We start from the raw sequence: 21,353 nt of genomic DNA, 5'->3' as shown, positions 1-21,353 counted from the left end.
TATGGAATTTCAAATATACGGGGAATTAATCCGGCAATCTCAAGTCATGCATTAAATTGCTTACCCTTGGCCACAGTATTTCTCATTTTGTGTGAAGGTGGAACTCGAAGGGCCTGAGAAGTTCAACACTGATGAGGGGTCAATATAGCAAGTAGCATCACCTGAGATTTTTTGAACCCAAACTCAAACAAAAAGCAAAATCTTGAAGTCCCAAAACTTGTAGGTAGTGCAATTTAAACAAGAGTGCTAAATGATGGAAGATTCATATCAGAGAAATGCAAGTACAAAATGATAATGCAAAACTCTCTATCACAAGATGTAATTACGTCCTATAAACGTAGAAGGCTTTAAAAGAGATTGGATGAATTTGTGCAGGATTAGGACATGAATGGCTACTAGTCATGATGGCTATACCAATATCCACACATTCATTAATCCATATCCAACTAAATATGTCACCTCTAGCCATTTTCTAGGTCTTCTAGCATGACTCTATGGTATTCTTGGGCCAGAAGTCCTTCATTTCAATAGGGTTGACTATTATCCAAGTCTGGGAGTATATCCCCTGCAGGTACAAAACCATACTGCATATCAGGGGTCCTCAATTTCTTTCAGCAGAGCGCCAGTTCACAGTCTGTCAGATTGCTGGGGGTGGGGTGGGGTGGGGGGCAGACTATATTTGGAAAAAAAGGAACACTGCACATATCTTAATCATAGTGCATAAAAACATGAAAGAATAATACAATATTTTATGATATTAGCTTTCTTTGTGACTAGATTGGCATAGCCCGGAGGTCACCTATCTTTCCCCTCCACCCCCCCCCCCCCCATTTTTCTTTTTTACTTTCCCCCCTTTCTTTTACGAGAAGGATGTATAAAAAGAGAGAGGGCAGATAAAAACAATGTTACATGGAAATTGAGTGGGTATAAATATGAGAATCAATGGAAACTAAGTATAAACAAGATATTGTAAAGTTGAAACAATAAAAACTTGTTATAAAAAAGAAAAAAAGAAAAATGCGATATTTAAAATGAAGAAGAAATGAAGACCTCCAGCATATGGGACAGTGTGTCTTTGTGTATTAGATACAAGGTATATTCATTAAAGATTTCCCTGACACACTTCCTGTGGACTGAGAGCAATGAAACTTGGCAGAGTTATTAGTCCTTCTCTACATAGGTGTCACCTAGGGACACACACTTCTTGCATCTTTTTAAGCAACTTGTGAACACCTCGCTTGTAGAAATCAACAACTTGCTCCAAAATCCACATCGAGACTTCAGAAATCAGTCTCACCATCTGAAAAATGACTTATATCATTACACATGTGCAGTTTCAGTGTCCTGTGATAAATAGAAGTGGGCCAGGGAAAATCTTTAATGAATGCCTCTCATATTTACCAGGACACATGAAAGGAAGGCACATTTGAATAGGCCTTCAGTCTGATTCAAGATTATTCATCTCACAACTGGCCAAATGCAATCATGCCATCCCATATCCATAAGGAGGTATCCACAGCACTTTGTTGTTGTTGTTGTTCATTCGTTCAGTCATTTCTGACTCTTTGTGACCTTATGGACCAGTCCACGCCAGAGCTCCCTGTCGGCCGTCACCACCCCAGCTGCTTCAAGGTCAGTCCAGTCATTTCAAGGATACCATCCATCCGTCTTACCCTTGGTCAACCCCTCTACTTTTACCTTCCATTTCCCTCAGCATAATTGTTTTCTCTAAGCTTTCCTATCTTCTCATGATGTGGCCAAAGTACTTCACCTTGGCCTCTACTATTCTTCCCTCCAATCAGCATTCAGACTTTATTTCTTGAAGTATGGTTGGATCTTCTTGCTGTCCAAGGCACTCTCAGAACTTTCCTCCAGCACCACAGTTCAAAAGCATCTATCTTCCTTTGCTCAGTCTTCCTTATGGTCCAGCTCTGACATCCATAGGTGACTATGGGGAATACCATTGCTTTGACTATGCGGATCTTTGTTGCCAGTGTGATGTCTCTACTCTTCACTATTTTATCAAGATTTGTCATTGCTCTCCTCCTAAGAAGTAAGCGTCTCCTGATTTCCTGGCTGCAGTCTGCGTCTGCAGTAATCTTTGCACCTAGAAATACAAAGTATGTCACTGCCTCCATGCTTTCTCCCTCTATTTCCCAGTTGTCAATCATTCTTGTTGCCATAATCTTGATTTTTTTATGTTTAGCTGCAGCCCAGCTTTTGCGCTTTCTTCTTTAACCTGGATTAGAAGGCTCCTCAGCTCCTCCTCGCTTTCGGCCATCAAAGTGGTGTCATCTGCATATCTAAGGTTGTCAATGTTTCTTCCAGCAATTTTCACCCCAGCCTTGCATTCCTGAAGCCCCACACATTGCATGGTGTGTTCTGTATATAAGTTGAATAGGTTGGGTGAGAGTATACAACCCTGCTGTATACCTTTCCCAATCTTAACCCAGTCTGTTGTTCCACAGCACTTTAGACTAGCTCAAACTCTGAGATTGTTTTAGAGGTTAACCTTCCACAGAACACATTGCAATAGTCAAGCCTGGAAGTTATGAAAGCATGGGCTAATGTTGCAAAAAATCCTCTCAGCCAAACAGAAAAGATTCACCACAAACAAAATTAAACAAAAACATTTCTAGCTGATACTGGCAACCCACTTATAATGCAGGGGTGTGTTAAAAACTAAAACAACCCTTCAAAATTGGTGAAGGAGAGCACACTCCATCGATAAAAGAAAAATGTTCTCCCTCCACCATTCAGGAAGATCTCACTAGCATTTCATGAAGATCACGTGTGTCAAGCCACATCAGCCTATGGTTGCCTTCAGCAGCCTAAGTGTTGTTGAATCCTTAGATGCTGAATCTGTGGAAAGAGGGCCAACTATATACATTTTGCGTCATGGTTGGGGCTCTTTAGTTTTCACCCAGTTTGGGTCCTCAGATGTTATTGAACGACAACTCTTATCAGTTCTGATTATCCACTATGCAGACTAGGGATAATGGGAATTGCAGCCCAATAGCACTTGTGACTCTGAGGTTGGGGAAAGGTTAAAGGACATTTTAAAATCAGATATCATATCCACAATGTTTGTATCTAAATTCAAACCCACTATCATTTTTTGGTTTGTTTGTTTGTTTGTTTGTCATGTCAGGAGCGACTTGAGAAACTGCAAGACTTGAGAAACTTCAACTCCTACCCCACTATCGTGAATAAACATAAGAGATGTTTACTATATCACAATTCCTAAGAGCTCTAGTCATGATGCCTAATGATGCAGAACACAAAGATTGAAGTCAAGCAACTGGAGGGTCATATAAAATGCCATGGCGAGCCAGATTCAACCCTCGGAGATTGAGTTTGACACGTAATGTAGATTAACAAAATGTTATTTGAGGCCGGAGGGAGGAGGAGAATGACAATAATATATAAATGGTTCTGGCCCAGACTACCTGTCCGAACATATCTCCTGGTACGAACCATCACGAAACTTAAGATCATCTGGGGAGGCCTTGCTCTCATCCCTACCGACATTGCAAACGCATTTGGTGGGGACGAGGGACAGGGCCTTCTCATCAGTGGCCCCCAGCCTGTGGAACACTCTCCCTAGAGACATCGGAATGGCCACCTCCCTCCTGTCTTTTAGGGAAAAAAATTAAGACCTGGCTTTGGGACCAAGCGTTTGCTAAGTGAGCAGTAAGTGAAAGAGGATTTTAATACTTATGCTAATGATTTAACCCGGACTGAATTTTAGAGTCTGATTTTAATAGGTGTGTGTTAATGAATTGTTTTAATTACTGCTAATATTTTTATATTTTAATGTATTGTTGATTGTTTTATTATGATGACACCGTAAGGTATATTTGTGAAGCCGCCCTGAGTCCTCCCGTGGGGGGAGAAGGAAGAGGTATAAATAAAGGAAATAAATAAATAATATGTGAGCTGGAAAGCCAAGACAAATTGAACCAGAGAACCAAATGAAATAAGTCAAAGAATTCTGGAAAAAAATTTAAAAAAAAATAAGTCTCAAAAATGAAATTGCTTATTTTCAGTGCATATAGTCTAAAGGATAAGAGCTTTTTTTATAGTGACTCCAAGAAACAATATATAAATGACAGGGAATACCTGAGAATGTCAGCTCTATTTGAGAATGTCAGCTTAGCAGTTCCTTTCCAAAGCTAAAAAGCTTTTTAATCGCTGTCCCTCCCATCAGCTGTGAAAACTGCTGTGGTGAAAAACCTCTGGCTGCACTTAAGTTTCCTGTGGTTCTATATTTAATCCTCTAAATTCCAGTCTTTAATCGCCCTGTTGAATTCTGCTTAATTTGCTTACTTTGCTGGGGAGAAAAGGTCTTCTCCAACAGTTGGTACAGTATTTATTTGCTTTATTTTTATACCGCATTTTTCAGTCTAATTCGGCGACTCAATGCGGTTTACAATTTATATAACAATAACAATTAGTTAAAACACAACATACACGACAGACAATACAAAGCAACACAACATAGTCATCAACGCCTCAGTAAAAATCAGATTCTGTTCTCATAATCCTTCTACCGTTCCTTTGTTCATTTATACCGTCTTCATGAGTTCAGTTGCATTGTTAGCCGAACGCTTGTTCATAGAGCCACGTCTTGACCTTCCTCCAGAACGCCAGCAACGAAGGGGCCTGCCTGATGTCTACGGGTAGGGCATTCCATAGCCGAGGGGCCACCACCGAGAAGGCCCTGTCCCTCGTCCCCGCCAACCGCGCCTGTGACGCAGGCGGGACCGAGAGCAGGGCCTCCCCGGACGATCTTAACGTCCTCGTCGGTTCATAGGTGGAGATGCGTTCGGAGAGGTAAGTGGGGCCGGAACTGTTTAGGGCTTTATAGGCTAAAGCCAGCACCTTGAATTGTGCCCGGTAGCAAATTGGCAGCCAGTGGAGCTGGCTCAGCAGCGGAGTGGTGTGCTCCCTGAGTGCCACTCCCGTTAGCAACCTGGCTGCCGAACGCTGGACCATCTGAAGCTTCCGGGCAGTCTTCAAGGGCAACCCCACGTAGAGCGCATTGCAGTAATCTATGTGGGATGTAACCAGAGCGTGGACTACCGTGGCCGAGTCAGACTTCCCAAGATACGGGCGCAGCTGGCACAGTTTCTGCCAACATCTTGCCCTCCAGACATTTTTAACTCCCACCATCTCTAGCTCATCTCTAGTCAGGCTAGCTGGGATTTTCAGTCTGAAGCATCCATAGGAAGGGCATCTAGTTGAGGAATGCTGCTCTAACCACTGATCTCACACTGGCTAGCTCTTATGGTTATACTGCATCACTTCTATACATTTCTATCAGATCAATAGATGTTATTATATTGTGAGTTCTGAAAGCATTCCCCAATTTTTTTGGATGTTTTAAAAATAAAGTGATATGATTGGTGTAACAAAACTCTCATGCACAACAGAGAAGCCATTTGGAAATTCCATGTACACAGAGATGAAGAACGGCCTCGATAGTTGTACAGCAACCAGATGTACAAACAAGCACTTAACCGCCTACCTGGTGAGAGTTTCCTTCCTCTTGGCAGCAGAGTTGCCCTTGGGAATAAGAAACTACCCAGCCAACAGTCTCAGTCCCGTACCCTTCTCTATAAAAGGGGCACGCACAGTCATACTCTGCACACAAGGTCTTCATTTGAAAGAATTTATGGTTATAAGCACTGCAATACAGATGCCTTAAAGCTGAGGTGGGCATTTTATTTATTTATTTACAGCATATAAATGTCAATAAATAAATAAAGAAAGAAAGAAATCCTGGCCCACAGGATCTACTTTGCTACAAACCCCATAATATTATAATGCAATGCAATATAATACTAATAAGAATAATATGATATTATAATTATATATTTATATTACATGTAATATGGACCATGGATGTACATGTAATATGGATGGACCATGGATGATGGGACTTCCAGTCCCATCACTCACTTTCTGAGACCGCTGTTGACCTCATCCAATGACTGATCTAGACCAAACTTGGCACATAGACCTCTCATGACCCACTTTACACCCTGGCGTGGTTTGGCTGGGGATGGACCATGGATTATGGGACTTGCAGTACCTTTGCTCAATTTCTGAGACCACTGCAACCCACATCCAAGTACCGATGAAGACCAAACTTGGCACACTGAGTCTCCATGACGCACTCTACACCCTGGTGCAGTTTGGAGGAGGATGCACCATGGACGATGGGACTTGCAATACCTGCACTCCCTTCCTAAGACCATTACAACTGCCAGCAATGATGGATCAGGACCACAATTAACACAGAGAGCCCGCATGACCCACTCTACATCCTGGTGCGGTTTGGAAGAATTTGACAATGGATGATGGTACTTGCAGTCACTTCACTCACTTCCTGAGACCACTGAGACCCTCGCCAATGACTGATCAAGACCAAACTTGGCACACAGAGTCCCCATGACCCACTCTACATCATGCTGCTGTTTGGAGGAGGGTGGACCATGGATGATGGGACTTCAAGTACCTTCACTCACTTCCTGAAAACAATGCAGTCGTTATCCAATGACCAATAAAGACTAAACTTGGCATACAGAACCACCATTACCCACTTTCTCTAATAACCCAGGCAGTGCCGGGTCCCCAAGCTAGTATAGTAATATTTAATACTGATATTGTACTATGCTAATGATATAATATATTGTGTGTGTGTGTATATATATATATATATATATATATATATATATATCTTGTAAGCCACTCTGAGACCCCTTCGGGGTGAGAAGGGCGGCATATAAATGTCGTAAATAAATAAATAATTCCCGGCTTACAGGATCTACTTTGCTACAAACCCCAAAATCCATCATTCTCTCAAGTGGGTTGTTGTAGTTTTTTCCGGGCTATATGGCCATCTTCTAGAGGCATTTTCTCCTGACGTTTCGCCTGCATCTCTGGCAAGCATCCTCAGAGGTAGTGAGGTCTGTTGGAAGTAGGAAAATGGGTTTATATATCTGTGGAATGACCAGGGTGGGACAAAGGACTTTTGTCTGCTTGAGCTAGGTGTGAATGTTTCAACTGACCACCTTGATTAGCATTTAATGGCTTGGAAGTGGCTGGGGGGAATCTTTTGTTGAGAGTGATTTGATGTGCCTGATTGTTTACTCTCTGTTGTTTTGCTGTTGTAATTTTTTGAGTTTTTTAATACTGGTAGCCAGATTTTGTTCATTTTCATGGTTTCTTCTGACATTTATTTATTTACTTTGCTTGCATACCGCAATTTCACAGCCTTGTAGGCGACTCAACGCGGTTTACAACAAGAGCAAAAGTCAATCCAACAGCATACAAAATTTAAAAACCATTAACAGCATCATATACAAAATGACACATCAATAACAACACATTAACGTCTCGTAAGTAGAATCGTGATCCAATTTGTCTTCCATAATTCCGTTCCCTATATTCATCGTGTACATTGAATTGTTTAACCAAACGCCTGTTCGAACAGCCAGGTTTTTAGTTTTCTTCAAAACAACATTAACGAAGGGGCTGATCTAATCTCACAACCTCTAAGTATGCCTGCCATAGATGCGGGTGAAATGTCAGGAGAGAATGCTTCTGGAATATGGCCATACAGCCCAGAAAACTCACAGCAACCCAATTAAATGATCTCTGTTATGAAAAATTAACATCAGTTTCATTGGAGAAGAACTGGAAAAGAATATATGAAGAACAGGAGACAGTGTGAGAAAACAGAAGAAGATACAACCAATGTACTTCAAATTCTTAAAATCCTCAATATTTTATGAAATATGTGTTAAAGAAAACATATTGTAACAATTATAATTTTGTAAAAGAATTCCCCATACATCAACAATGCTCACCCTCTGCTTTCTCCTTGCGACATATTAGACATTTGTAAAGATGCAACTCACCAGTAACTCATCTATTATCCCCAAATGTTTCCTTTTCCTTCCCTTGCCCCCCCACCCAATACTCTACTAGTAAATGTTGAACACATAGTGTAATGGGTTGTTTTTTGGGCTGTATGGCTATGTTCTAGAAGCATTCTCTCCTGATGTTTCACTTGCATCTATGCCAGGCATCCTCAGAGGTTGTGAGGTCTGTTGGAAACTAGGAATCCTTTGTTGGGAGGTGATTAGCTGGCCCTGATTGTTTCTTGTCTGGAGTTCTCCTGTTTTTGAGTGCTGTTCTTTATTTACTGTTTTGATTTTAGAGTTTTTTAATACTAGTAGCCAGATTTTGTTCATTTTCATTGTTTGTTTCTTTCTGTTGAAATTGTCCAACAAGGGATTTCCCCCAGGCAGTAAGAAGCCAGACCTTGAAACTACTAGGCCAGTAAATGCTAATCGAGGTGGCCAATTGCAACATTCACACCTACCTCAAACAGACAAGAGTCCTTTCTCCCACCCTGGGCATTCCACAGATATATAAACCCGATTTTCCTAGTTTCCAACAAACCTCACAAACTCTGAGGATGCCTGCCATCGATGTGGGCGAAACGTCAGGAGAGAATGCTTCCAGAACATGGCCATACAGCCCGAAAAACCAACAACAACCACAGTGATTCCAGCCATGAAAGACTTCGACAATGCATAGTGTAATAATACAAAGCACAACTGCACCTTCAGGTCAACTTATGGTGATGCCCTGAACTTCATAAGGTTTTCTTAAGCAAAAGATACCCTGAGGTGGTTTTGCTATGAAATATAGTATTTCCCTGGAACAAGCAAAGAGCACCAGCATTGAAGTAATGGTCCTCCGCCATCAACTCCGCTGGACCGGCCATGTTGTCTGGATGCCCAACCACCGTCTCCCAAAGCAGTTGCTCTATTCCGAACTCAAGAATGGAAAACGTAATGTTGGAGGACAGGAAAAGAGATTTAAAGATGGACTCAAACCCAACCTTTAAAACTCTGGCATAGACACTGAGAAGTGGGAAGCCCTGGCCCTTGAGCGCTCCAGTTGGCGGTCAGCTGTGACCAGCAGTGCTGCAGAATTTGAAGAGGCATGAATGGAGGGCGAAAGAGAGAAATGTGCCAAGAGGAGGCGCAGCAAGCCAACCCCGACCCAGACCGCCTTCTACCTGGAAACCGATGCCCAGATCAAGAATAGGGCTCCACAGTCACCTATGGACCCACCACCAGGATACCACATCATCGTCAAACAATGAGGGATCGCCTAAGTAAGTAAGTAAGGGAAGATAATGGCGCTCTATGCAGTCATGCCGGCCACATGACCTTGGAGGTGTCTATGGACAACACCAGCTCTTTGGCTTAGAAATGGAGATGAGCACCAACCCCAAGAGTCAGACACGACTGGACTTAATGTCAGTCCAGTCGTGGGGGCTTAGGGCTCCTCAGTCACCTACAGACCCCAGGATACCACTCTTGAAGGACCATCATCCTTGGACTACAAGGGATCGCCTAAGTAAGTAAGTAAGTATTTCCCAAACTTTGGACTTCAACTCCCAGCCAACTTGCCCAATGCTCTGGAATTCTGAGAGAGGGAGTCCAAAATGTGAGCCAAAGTTTAGAGAACACTAGCCCTTAGCCTTCCCAGTCGGCCTCCCACCCAAGGACCTTGCTTAGCTTCTATGTTCAGACAGGATCCTTTCAGTCTGGTTTTACCTGGAGAAGGTTGTAGTGTAGAGGGTTGAAGTTGTGGCCCCAGCCTCGGTGTCTCAGGCCCCTTCCACACAGCTGTGTACAATCCACATTGAACTGGATGACATGGCAGTGTGGGCTCAGATATTCAGTTCAAGGCAGATATTGTGGATTATCTGGCTTGATATTCTGGTTATGTGGCTGTGTGGAAGAGCCCTCAGCCTCCTCTTCACCTTCTGCCTTCCCTCTCGAAGTTGTTTTCAGCTTGAGGACAAAAAAGGAGGAGGAGGTGGAGGCTTGTTCTCGCAGAAAACGGAAGCTGAAGCCTGCAAGCTGCAAGGCGCTGCCTGGCTTCCTGGCCAAGCTGACTGGCTCAGCAGGTGCTGAGGAATGCCAGGGGCTGTGGAGAGAAAGCAAAAAGTGACATTCCCGCCACTACTACTATTAGTATACGCATAGGCCAGTTTTTCTCCCTCTCAAAGGCACTCAGACATTGATACAAACCATACAGTGTACAATTTGAAACCTAAGGGCTATAAGCCTTGCAATAAGCTAGAACTCAAATCAACATTTTCAAAATCCAGTTGCCAGAGGGACAGAAAGTGAGGTGAAGTCTTCCAAACAGGGCCACAGACGGCAAAGGAAAGTTAAAGGGCTATTAACCCTTCCTTATGCTATCCAAAACTTATGTTTCCTACGTATATGTATTACTAGCTGCCCCCTGCCACGCGTTGCTGTGGTCCAGTCTGTTGATCTGGAAAATAAAGTAATGAGAAAGTGTGGGTTTCTAATATATATAATTTCTTTATGCTTGTGGGTAAACAGTATTCCTTGCTGTTTCTTTCTCAGTGTTGATGTGGAGATTGTCTGGTTTGCTTACTCTGGAACATGTGACATATAATTGTCCTTCTTTAGGGGTCCCTTTCAAATCTATGATACTATATATCTATCTATCTCTATCTATTAGGCCTGGGTAACAACGGAAAAAAATTTTTTTTTTTTAAATAAGTTTTTATTGAATTATCTACTAAATACAACGAAAGAGGGAGAACAATAAAAAGAAGATAGAACAGTGTGGGAAAAAAGAGAGAGAAGTAAAGAAAAAAAAGGTGCAAAAAGAGGTAAAAAATATAATAATAAAAATAAAAAGGATTGACTTCCATCTCCTCATCAGGTGTTGTGTCTCCAAAAACCAAGTTATTCCCGTTACTTTAAAATAAAACTCTTAATTACTTTCTTCTTTCTCGTAATTGTCATAAAATGTCCAATCTGTCCTCTTTATCGGATTTCCAGTATTTTTTTTCAACAAAAAAGTTAGTTCATCCATCTCTCTTATTTCTCTGATTTTTAACAACGGAAAAATTTGTTTCTAAAATCGATTTGTATTTGGGGGTTTTTTTTGTTTCGATATTTAAAATAATTACAAAATTTTCCTTTTAAAAAGTTCGATATTTACGAAATTTCGTAAATGGTAAAAAATTAACGAATCGATTTCCGAAACAATAACGAATCGATTCGTTAATGGCGGACGTGACCGCGAAGTACGCTAAAAAACCTCCAAAACCTTCTGAAGCTTCCCTCTCCCTCTGTTGTTGACTGTTGGTGTGATATTATAATTTTTTTTCACTAATTAAACCATAAAACTGGCCCAGACATGCGGAAATAATAACGAAACTACCTCAAAACAATAACGAAACGAATACAATATCGAAATACGAAGCATTTACAAAACGTTTTTGAAAATTCGTTTTTTTAAATAATTGCTCCAGAATGGTTCGTTATCGTTTTGTAATTGAAAAAATTAACGAATTATTAACGAATTACGAATTAACGAAACGAAACCGCCCAGCCCTACTATCTATCTCTATCTATCTATCTATCTATCTATCTATCTATCTATCTATCTGTCTATCTATCTATCTATGTATATCTATGGCTGGATGGCTCTTTGTCAGGAGGGCTTTGATTACGTTTTCTTGCCCTGGTGAAGGGTGTTGGATTGGATGGCCGTAAGTATTTTCTATTGGTCATGGGGGTTCTGTATGGGAAGTTTGCCCCAATTCCGTTGTTGGTGGGGTTCAGAATGCTCTTTGATTGTAGGTGAACTATGAATCCCAGTGATTACAACTCCTAAATGTCAAGGTCTATTTCCCCCAAACTCCATCTGTGTTCATATTTGGGTGTGTTGAGTATCCGTGCCAAGTTTGGTCCAGATCCATCATTGTTTGAGTCCACAGTGCTCTCTGGATGTAGAGGAACTACAACTCCCAAACTCAAGGTCAATGCCCACCAAACCCTTCCAGTATTTTCTGTTGGTCATGGGAGTTCTGACCAAGTTTGTGTGCCAAGTTTGGTTCAATTCCATCATTGATGGAGTTCAGAATGCTCTTTGATTGTAGGTGAACTATAAATCCCAGCAACTACAATTCCAAAATGACAAAATCATAATTTTTTGAGTGATGGTCATTCCTTGTGTTGTGAGACGTTTTGTTGCCAAATTTGGTGTGATTTCGTTCATTGGTTCTTTTGTTTTTAAGGAACTCATTATGCACAGAGCATTTATATATATATATAGATATACATATATGTAGGAATAGTTGTAACCATTCAAACCAATTTAAAATATTTATGTATTATGTATTATGGAATATTGTGTCCAATTCTGGGCACCACAATTGAAGAGAGATGTTGACAAGCTGGAATGTGTCCATAGGAGGGTAACTAAAATGATCAAGGATCTGGAGAACAAGCCCTATGAGGAGCGGCTTAAGGAGCTGTGCATGTTTAGCCTAAAGAAGAGAAGGCTGAGAGGAGATATGATAGCCATGTATAAATATGCGAGAGGAAGTCACAGGGAGGAGGGAGCTTGTTTTCTGCTTCCCTGGAGACTAGGACGCGGAACAATGGCCATTCGAACTACAAGAAAGGAGATTCCATCTGAACATTAGGAAGAACTTCCTGACTGTGAGAGCCGTTCAGCACTGGAACTCTCTGCCCCGGAATGTGGTGGAGGCTCCTTCTTGGGAGGTTTTTAAACAGAGGCTAGATGGCCATCTGTCAGGGGTGCTTTGAATGCAATATTCCTGCTTCTTGGCAGAGGGTTGGACAAGAGCTCTTCCAACTCCATGATTATGATTCTATTTGTATACCACCTTTCTCAGCACTCAGGCGACTCAGTACATAAAACATATAATGCAAGACTCGGTCTTCTTCAAAAGCCTGCATCTTAGCATATATATATGTGTGTGTGTGTTGTTGTTGTTGTTGTTGTTGTTGTTGTTGTTCATTTGTTCAGTCGTTTCCGACTCTTTGTGACCTCATGGACCAGCCCACGCCAGAGCTCCCTGTTGGCCGTCACCTCCCTCAGCTCCTTCAGAGTCAAGCCAGCCACTTCAAGGATGCCATCCATCCATCTTGCCCTTGGTCGGCCCCTCTTCCTTTTTCCTTCCATTTTTCCCAGTATCATTGTCTTCTCCAAGCTTTCCTGTCTCCTCATGATGTAGCCAAAGTACTTCATCTTTGCCTCTACTATCCTTCCCTCCAATGAGCAGTTGGGCTTTATTTCCTGAATATGGACTGGTTGGATCTTCTCGCAGTCCAAGGCATTCTCAGAACTTTCCTCCAACACCACAGCTCAAAAGCATCTATCTTTCTTCGATCAGCCTTCCCTAAGGTCCAGCTCTCACATCCATAGGTGACTATGGGGAATACCATTGCTTTAACTATGCAGATCTTCGTTGCCAGTGTGATGTCTCTACTCTTCACTATTTTATCGAGATTGGACATTGCTCTCCTCCCAAGAAGTAAGCGTCTCCTGATTTCCTGGCTGTTTTCCCATGTTTGGGATTTCCCATGTTTTCTCCCTCTATTTCCCAGTTGTCAATCATTCTTGTTGCCATAATCTTGGTTTTTTTATGTTTAGCTGCAACCCAGCTTTTGCACTTTCGTCTTTCACTTTGATTAGAAGGCTCCGCAACTCCTCATTTTCAGCCATCAAAGTGGTGTCATCTGCATAGCTAAGGTTGTTAATGTTTCTTCCAGCAATTTTCACCCCAGCCTTGCATTCGACAAGCCCTGCACATCGCATGAAGTGTTCTGCATACAGGTTGAATAGGTTGGGTGAGAGTATACAACCCTGCCGTATGCCTTTCCCAATCTTGAACCAGTCTATTGATCCATGGTCAGTTCTGACTGTTGCTACTTGGCCCTTATACAGATTCCTCAGGAGAGAGACAAGGTGATTTGGTTAAGAACTTGCCACAATTTATTATGATCCACACCTTCAAAGGCTTTAGACTAGTCAATAAAACAGAAATAGATGTTTTTCTGAAACTCCCTGCCTTTCTCCATTATTCAGCAGATATTGGCAATCTGGTCTCTGGTTCCTCTGCCTTTTCTAAACCCAGCTTGTACATCTGGCAACTCTCGCTCCATGTATTGCTGGAGTCTTCCTTGCAGGATCTTGAGTATGAGACCTTACTGGCATGAGAAATAAGGGCCACTGTATGGAAGTTTGAGCAGTCTTTAGCATTTCCCTTTTTTGGTATGGGGATATAAGTGGATTTTTTCCAGTCTGATGGCCATTCTTGTGTTTTCCATATTTGCTGGCATATGGCATGCATCTCCTTGACAGCATCATCTTTCAAGATTTTAAACAGTTCAGCAGGGATCCCATCGTCTCCTGCTGCCTTGTTGTTAACAATGCTTCTTAAGGCCCATTCAACCTCACTCCTCAGGATGTCTGGTTCTAATTCACTCAACACAGTCAAAACTATCCTCGATATTATTATCCTTCCTATACAGATTTTCTGTATAGTCTCACCATCTTCTCTTGATCTCTTCAGCTTCTGTTAGGTCCCTGCCATCTTTGTTTTATATACATACACACACACACACACATATCCAAAGCTACAAACACACACACATACTAGAGTCTTGCTTATCCAACCTTTGCTCATCCAGCGTTCTCTATTATCCAACGCAGTCTGCCTCCCACACAGATCCAAAGCTGATTAAATACATTGCAATGTTGAAGTAGTCTGCAGTGCCTTCAACCAGAGAAGTCAGCCATAGCAGAGCACCTGATGAACCAACCTGGACATAGCATATTATTTGAGAATACAGAAATGCTGGACCACTCCAACAACCACCATGTCGGACTACACAGAAAAGCCACTGAAATCCACAAGCATGTGGACATTTTCAACAGAAAGGAGGAAACCATGAAAATGAACAAAATCTGGCTACCAGCATTAAAAAGGTCTAAAATTATAACAGTAAAACAACACTCAAACACAGGGCAAGAAGAGCTGTAGGGCTGCCATGGTGTACATCTACATTGTAGAACTGATATAATGGCAAACACCTCAGACCAATGCCAGGAAAGCCTGAGGGTCTGTGAAATAGAAATGCCTACACTTCAGCGTAGTTCTCTGTATAAGGCAAAATAAACCTTTGGGGTTGTTTTTTCCCTGACTATTTTCGAGTTGTGGTTGGTTGAATCCATGGCTGCAGAACCTATGGATATGAAGGACTGCCTGTATTTAGCTTAATGTATATAAGTCTCTTCAGATTGCCAGTATAGTGACTCCATGAATTTCATATGTATGTACAAATAACGATCAAAGTTAAGCGACAGGTACACAGCAAACAGTCAAAGGGCATCTAACTTGGAGGACTCAAAGAAGGAAGTCTGGATGGTGAAAGGAGGCTTAACACAAATTCTTTCCCTGAAACTGCCTTTCGCAATACCTTTATGAGTTCCAGTGCACATAAAGTATAGGTCAAACAGATGATGAGATTGCTGTTGGGAACCCATATGCAGAGACACTGATCCTCAAGTAATAAAATGAATTGAATTGTATCTAAGTGCCTACTTGCATTTTGATTTTTCTGCTTTACACAAGTGTTTAGCTGTTGGTGAGAACTCATAATAATTATACCAATATCTTGTTTCATCCATTTGCACATTGGTTTCAGGGTTTTTTTATACTTTCCTCCAGAATTCACATGCAACGGCTCTCCACTTGAAAGAAGAAACTTAGGTAGACATGGACCCCATCCACAGAGCTGTATAAAATCCACATTGAATTGGATTATATGGCAGTGTGGACTAAGATAACCCAGTTCAAAGTAGATATTGTGAAGTATCTGCCTTGATATTCTGGGATATAGGGCTGTGTGGAAGGGCCCATGGATGCCTTATTACAACATCATGTATTCCTTGTTGAGGAATCTAAAAATAGTGCAGCTTTGTTTCTTATAATAAAGATACTGCATGTAGGGAAATGGTTTTGAAAAGCTCTTTGAACTAGAAACCCTGGAGTGCCAAGCAAATTAAAATTATTTTTCTTCCTTTGTAACAAAATGGATTGGACTCTTATGCTTTGTTATACTTCTTTTTGAAAAAAGGCTTGTATTATGGGAACATATTAAACTTGTTCCATTTAAGAGAATTTTGTCGCGCTTGTTTTGGCAGTTAAACATATAGTAGAACATGTAAATAAAATACTACTGTAACAGCAAGCTCTCTGTTAACATGAAAGGAGTCAAATTAAGCCCCTGAGGGCCATTCCACACATAATAATAATAATAATAATAATAATAATAATAATAATAATCCAGTACAGGTGATCCCAGTGGTTATTGGTGCACTGGGTGCCATGCCAAAAGATCTCAGCCAGCATTTGGAAACAATAAACATTGACAAAATCACGATCTGTCAACCGCAAAAGACCACCTTACTTGGATCTCTGCGCATCATTCGAAAATACATCACACAGTCCTAGACGCTTGGGAAGTGTTCGACTTGTGATTTTGTGATACGAAATCCAGCATATAGATCTTGTTTGCTGTGACATACTGTGCTTTTGTGTCAGTAAAATAATAATAATAATAATAATAATAATAATAATAATAATTTATTTGTAGACCATCTTATCTTCCTGAAGGGACTCAGCCTTATAACCTAGAACATCAAGGCAGATAATCCAAAATATCTGCTTTGAACTGGATTACCTGAGTCTACACTGCCATATAATCCACTTCAATGTAGATTTTAAACAGCTGTGTGGAAGGGGACCCAAATTGCTGGGGATGTGATTTGATTTGAGCTGGGTACAGGCATGTAGCCAGGGGGGGGGGGGGCTCGGGGGGCTTCAGCTCCCCCCCCCCAAATTCTCATGGTGGTTCGTGAAAAGGCCTTACTGGTGCATTACTTAAACTGTTATGTTTATTCATGTAGAGATGTGTTTATTATAAAGTGTTATTTATAATGTATTTAAACTGTATTTATAATGTTTATTATAGAGTGTTTATTATACTGTATTTAAACTGTATTTAGGTTTTACATTAGTTGCTATGGCCTAACTGTGAGGGATAGGTTGCCATGGTAACACAGCCTCAGAGGAGGTGGGCGGAGTTTAAGGAATAAAAGGTTTGAAAGCGTCAGTTAATATTCAGTCCGGTGGATGAGACCCGGGGAAGAGGAGAGCCAGTTAAGGGCTCTGGGAAATAGCAGAGTCAAGAAAGGACTCTGGGAAAAGTAGTTTAGTCCGGTGGATGAGACCCGGGGAAGAGGTTAAGAGTGTTGTGAAGCTGTGAGAATTCAGTAGTTCTTAGAATTTGTGAATATTTCTTCAGCAAGAGAGCTGAAGGTGTTACCTTGTTAGATTGCTTAGGTTAAAGAATCTAACAGAGGGGGTTTAAAGGATCGCCAGTAAGGAAAGACTGGTGATCAGTGGTTTGTTCCGAGTATAGGGCAAACAGTGTGGATATTCACAATAGGGAACTCTGAAGTAGTATAAGCACTTCACTAAAGAAGGAGTTTGTAGAATTGTAACATCAGAAGCCTGTATGTAACTCAAACCAGCCATTTTGTAACATCAAGCCTTGTGCCAAGTTCAAATTCTCAAAACTGCAACAATTACGTTCTGTTAACAATAAAACTTGTTCTCTTTATATTTCAAACCTGCCTCCTCCATTGCTTTTATGCTTGGTGCATTCCACACTACCAAAGTCACCTCACAACACAACTAAAGATAAACAGAGACATAAACCAGCGTCTCTAAACATATTGGTGGCAGCTTAATTGATATCTAAAAGAAGGTTCCTCACAATTCATATCATGATCTGATCACCACACTCAATATATCCCATATGCATGGGGGTATTGGGGTAATGATACAAAAGGTTTGCTAGGGTAGACCCTCTTTCACTCAGACTCAGCCCGCCCCCCGAAACTCAGCCCCCCCCCAAAAAAAACCCCTGAAAAAAATTCAGCCCCTCCCAAAACGAAATCCTGGCTACGGGACTGGCTGGGTATGTTTATCCTGCAGAAGAGAAGGGTGAGAGGAGACATGATCACCATTTTAAAATATTTGAAAGAGTGTCATAAAGAAGAGGGAGCAGGATTTTTTTTCTCTGCTGCTCTGGAGACCAGGGCCCTTTCCACACAGCTGTATAAAATCCACATTGAACTAGATTATATGGCAGTGTGGACTCAGATAGTCCAGTTCAAAGCAGATATTGTGGACGATCTGCCTCGATATTCTGAGTAATACAATCCAATGGATGAAAGTACAAAAACAGAGAGATGTACTCAAACATCTTTATTGCAAGAGCTCTTTAACACCGAAAAATACTGCTTCAGAAAGTGGTGGAGTCTCCTCTGGAGGTCTTTAAAAGATGTTGGATGACCATCAGGAATGCTGTCACATGTAGTCCTGCATGGAAGAGGGTTGGGCTAAATAGTCCTTGATATCCATTTCAGATCTTTGCTTCCACATATAGAACACAAGATCATTAATCTTATTTAATTCTAGTTTGCTGTTGATTTTTTTGGCATTTTAAAATTATTATAAAATATTCACTTTTGCTGTATTAGTATAACGCTATGTAACAAAATTTGTAACATTTTGTTCCTGTTTTGAAAGTGTGATTTCCTGTTTAACTGTGTGGTACTTACTTTGAAAGTAGTTGTTATATTCCAGAAACTTTGTTTTTGTGGCTGCTACAAACTAGGTTGAATTGGTTGAGACTCTATGAGATACTCACTGAAAAACTATAGCAAAGTGTGCTGTAGGATGTTCCACAAAACCAAAGTTTTTGCCATTTAATAAATGTTTTCCATGTTTTTATGATAGAATCAATTAGGAAATGATGTTTATAACCGAGGAACAAAAATCGCGTTACATATTCTGGGTAGTACAATCCAATGGATGCAAAGTACAAAAAGAGAGAGATGTACTCAAACACCAGGAAGAGCATCTGTATTGCAAGAGCTCTTTAACACTGAAAAATACTGCTTCAGAAAGTGGCCTATCTTTGCGATCGCATCTCATCTATGAACCGGCACAAACTCTAAGATACTCTGTGGAGGCCCTCTTCTCGCTCCTGCCTCCGTCACAAACACGGTCAGTAGGGACAAGAGAAAGGGCCTTCTCGGTGGTGCCCCTCCCCCCCCCCCCCCCCCCCGCCTCTGGAATGGCCTTCTAAGGGAAATAAGACAGGTCCCATCCCTCCCTCTTTTCGTAAGAGTTTGAAGACTTGGTGGTTTCAACAAATTTTCAAGAGTGACCAGTGCTAGCTCAGCCCAGACACTGTCCGGACATGACCTAGCCCCCTATATATTACCGTGGTCATTCTCCTAACAGGCCCCTGGAAATAGCCCGGTCCCGCTTTTGTTGTTTACCTATTACAGTACTGTACCCAAATGCCAGTCCCATCTTATTTCAATTTGTATCAGTCTTGGCCCGGCCTTTTTAATTGTCCTGACCCTTTCCTTTTCCATGCCCTAACAAATAGACATGAAAAGCAGGCAGGATTTTTTTTCTTTTAATATTTATGTGTTGTTGGGTAATTCCATGCTTATGTTGCTGTTACTGTTATTTTTTGTTCATGTTGTGACTCTGTATGTTTTGATGTTGTTGCTTGGAAACTGCCCTGAGTCCCTCCGGGGAGATAGAGCATTATATAAATACAATTTTATTATTATTATTATTACATAGTGTAATACTCCTGAAACAGTATATCTTCTGTTCATGTCAATTTTTTTTCATGTCAGGAGTGACTTGAGAAACTGCAATTTGCTTCTGGTGTGAGAAAATTGGTCATGCGCAAGGACGTTCCCCGGTGGACACCAGATGTTTTTGATGTTTTACCATCTTTGTGGGAGGCTTCTCTCATGTCCCCGCATGGGGAGCTGGAGCTGACGAAGGGAGCTCATCCACTCTCCCTGGATTCCAACCTCCGACTTGTCAGTCTTCAATTCTGCTGGCACAAGGGTTAAACCCATTGCGCCATGGGAGGCTCTACATGTCGATGCACATTGAGAACAGTACATTTAATAGGATTGAAAGCTTTAAAATAAAAGTTTGTAACAAAAACTTAGAAAAGGATTCATAGTTCTTGTGCCCTCATGTTAAAGTAAATTAGGAGAAAGAAAGAAGCCCGATTTAAAAATATTTGTTTTGCCACAGACATCTGTAGCATGACAAGAAATGGATCATTCAATTAACAGTTAACAATAGTAGGAACCTAATGGAGAGGAAATACCTCATTCCTGCCAGTCAACCCACATTGTTTCTTCGGGGAAATCTTGTAAGGGGGAAAATGGCACTAAAAATAAGGATAAGCACAGCCTTTGATTTTTCCACAAAGGGCTTGGCTTTCTGGGTGCTTTTGGCATAACATTGTAAGACACGTACAATGACAGGAATATAATTCTTTTGTCTCTATCGTGTTCTAAACAATAGAACATGTTCATAAATTCACAAACAGAATGTTAACATTCTCTTTCCCACATGGGTTGTCTCCATTGTCTTGGTCCCAAGAAAGTGATAGAATCATAGGGTTGGAAAAGACCATAAAGGCCATCTAGTTCAACCCATTGCTGTGCAGGAGCACACAATCAAAGCAGTCCTGACACATGGCCATCCAGCCTGTTTAAAAACCTCCAGAGTGGGAGACTCCACTACACTTCAAGGTAGCATATTCCACTGTTGAACACCTCTTAACATCACAATGTTTTTCCTAATGTTGAGATTAAATTTCTTTTCCTGCAGTTTGAGCTTACTGCTATGTATTCTAGCTTCTAGAGCAGCAGAAACAAGTTTATCCCCTCCTTAGTATGACATTCTTTCAAATGTTTAAACACTGATACATTTTCCTCTCTCCGTTTTCTCTTCCTGAAACGGAAAGCCAAGGTGCTTGTTTATAAAACTATTGTCCTCCCAACCCTGCTATACACCTCCGAGACATGGACTATCTACAGACATCACATGCAACTCCTGGAACGATTCCATCAGTGTTGCCTCCAAAAAATCCTGCAAATCTCTCGAGAAGACAAGCAGACAAATGTCAGCGTGCTGGAAGAAGCAAAGACCACCAGCACTGAAGTGATGGTCCTCCGCCATCAATTCTGCTGGACTGGCCACATTGTTCGAATGCCAGATCACCATCTCCCAAAGCAGTTACTCTACTCCGAACTCAAGAACGGAAAACAGAATGTTGGTAGGCAGGAAAAGAGATTTAAAGATGCTTAAAGCCAACCTTAAAAACTCTGGCATAGACACTGAGAACTGGGAAGCCCTGGCCCTTGAGTGCTCCAGCTGGAGGTCAGCTGTGGCCAGCAGTGCTGTAGAATTTGAAGAGGCACAAATGGAAGGCGAAAGAGAGAAACGTGCCAAGAGGAAGGCGTATCAAGTCAACCCCGACCGGGATCGCCTTCCACCT

At 41.4% G+C, this 21,353-nt stretch overlaps 1 protein-coding gene across 1 annotated transcript in view; it reads right to left on the bottom strand.

Moving 5' to 3' along the window:
* Window positions 1–9,895, bottom strand: part of TEC (tec protein tyrosine kinase) — a 79,915-nt gene extending 70,020 nt beyond the window's left edge. The window contains exon 1 of the mRNA XM_067468783.1: window positions 9,645–9,895. The gene's annotated coding sequence lies outside the window, so the exon portion shown is untranslated. The remainder of the gene's footprint in view (window positions 1–9,644) is intronic.
* Window positions 9,896–21,353: the final 11,458 nt, after the last annotated feature.

The sequence above is a fragment of the Anolis sagrei genome, chromosome 5 (genome assembly GCF_037176765.1).
Source record: "Anolis sagrei isolate rAnoSag1 chromosome 5, rAnoSag1.mat, whole genome shotgun sequence".
Classification (NCBI taxonomy): Eukaryota; Metazoa; Chordata; class Lepidosauria; order Squamata; family Dactyloidae; genus Anolis; species Anolis sagrei.
This window is presented reverse-complemented; position numbering and strand designations above follow the sequence as displayed.